The sequence below is a fragment of the Myotis davidii genome, unplaced genomic scaffold, assembly GCF_000327345.1.
Source record: "Myotis davidii unplaced genomic scaffold, ASM32734v1 scaffold271, whole genome shotgun sequence".
NCBI lineage: Eukaryota > Metazoa > Chordata > Mammalia > Chiroptera > Vespertilionidae > Myotis > Myotis davidii.
This window is the reverse complement of record NW_006284839.1, coordinates 124,449-126,203: the sequence shown is the minus strand read 5'-3', so window position 1 is coordinate 126,203 and position 1,755 is coordinate 124,449. Positions and strand designations below refer to the sequence as shown.

Genomic DNA, 1,755 nt, shown 5'->3' with positions numbered 1-1,755 from the left:
TAGGAAAAAGGGAAATGTGTGTGTCTGTCTTCAGTTTGAAAGGTGATGAGGAGGAACCTAGTCCCCCACATTTATTTGCATTGGAATCTCTACTTCACCAGTCCCCTGACAGTGGATAGGGGGGTAAGGGATGGTGCATGAAAAGAACAGAGTATTACACATTATTGGCTTATTTATGTACCTTTTCATTGGGTTTTCCTCCTTAAAATGTAATAAAGTAGTAATTCCCATCCTATATTAATCAGAGAAGCACATTTAATCTGTAATATTTTATTTTTAATTAAATTTTTGTTGATTGGTTTTAGAGAGAGGAAAGGAGAGAGGGGAGGGGAGAAAGAGAAGCATCGATTGTTCCACTTATTTATCCATTCATTGCTTGATTCTTGTATGTGCCCTGACCAGGGATCGAACCCTGCAATCTTGGCACATCCAGATGACGTCTAACCAACTGAGCTACCCTGCCAGGGCCTGTAATTGGAAAAATATTTTTAAATTACTTTTTATTGCAGATGTATGCCAGTTAGCTACATTCTAAGTCATTTTTGTGGCAGGACATAAACTGAAAACCAAATCCAAAATGTCTTTGTGGCATAAGAAATTAATGTGGAACGTTATCTGATGGCCTTTCTTAGTAATTGGATACCTGTGGGCTCATATTTCTTTTATGGAAATTTCTTATAGTAACCAAAGTCTTTTAGATATGAAAATTTAAAGTATTGACTTTGTTTTGTTTTTATGATTTAATGAGAATTTAAACTTCATTCTGAACTTACTACGATTGTAATGGTGATGCATATTGGAACCAGGTTTTTATTGTGGAGGTTATTTATTTTGCTTTTTTCCCTTTATATCCTTTTCAGTGAGAGACACTTTCTTCTTAGTTATATACTCTTATGCAGTAAATTACCTTGTACATACCTTGTCCTAGAAGAAAACAATTTACATATGCCTGTATTATGACAGTGAAGTACCAGTAGATGCCCAATTATTACAAATAGTAACAAATTATTACTGAAAATCACTGAATAGTATTTTCCCAAAAGATTTTTACTTAATCCTTTACATTTTCATAGTTTCTCTTGAGCTTTGTTGTTCTCATTTCTTGGATTTTATTGTTAAGTGCATGCATGTATAGTCAGTTCAAGTCACATTATAGGTGATTTGAAGCAAATATTTGCATCTTATTTAAAGCTTGTCATTTTCTCTCCAATTTATTTATCTCTCTAATATCTCTTTTGATGACTTTTCTAATATTTCTATGTAGGCAGGTATTTTTAATTGAGTCTTGTTAGTCTAATAAAAGTAGAAATAGAAATAATTTTATTTAAAATTATTTTGTGTTGTCTTGGGAGTAAACTTGAGAAATTATTATTAAGTAGTTCCATGCTTATCATAAAAAACATAATTCATGTAACTTTCTTGTATTTCAGAAACCTTTTTTCAAAAAGAACAAAGGAACTCAAATCAGTTGTCCATAGTGCTCCTGGTTGGAAATTATTTGGTAAAGTTCCTCCCAGAGAGAATCTTCAGAAAACTTCCAAAATTATTCAGCAGGTAAGTACTAACATAGCCATGTGTTTTGTCTTAGTTTTTCAAATATATTTTCTTGATAATTAACCATGTCCTACTTTCATTTATATTTTTTAAATATATTTTTTATTGATTAAGATATTACATATGTGTCCAGAAATAATTATGAGAGAGAATCATTGATCGGCTGCCTCCTGCACGGCCCCTCTGGGGATTGAGCCCGCA

General features: G+C 32.4%; 1 protein-coding gene across 2 annotated transcripts in view; it reads left to right on the top strand.

Annotated features, from left to right (window-relative positions):
- The first annotated feature begins 1,477 nt into the window (after positions 1-1,477).
- TBC1D12 (TBC1 domain family member 12) overlaps positions 1,478-1,755 on the top strand; it is a 53,236-nt gene continuing 52,958 nt past the window's right edge. For both annotated transcript variants that reach the window (XM_006755080.2, XM_015557921.1), the window contains exon 1: positions 1,478-1,554. The gene's annotated coding sequence lies outside the window, so the exon portion shown is untranslated. The remainder of the gene's footprint in view (positions 1,555-1,755) is intronic.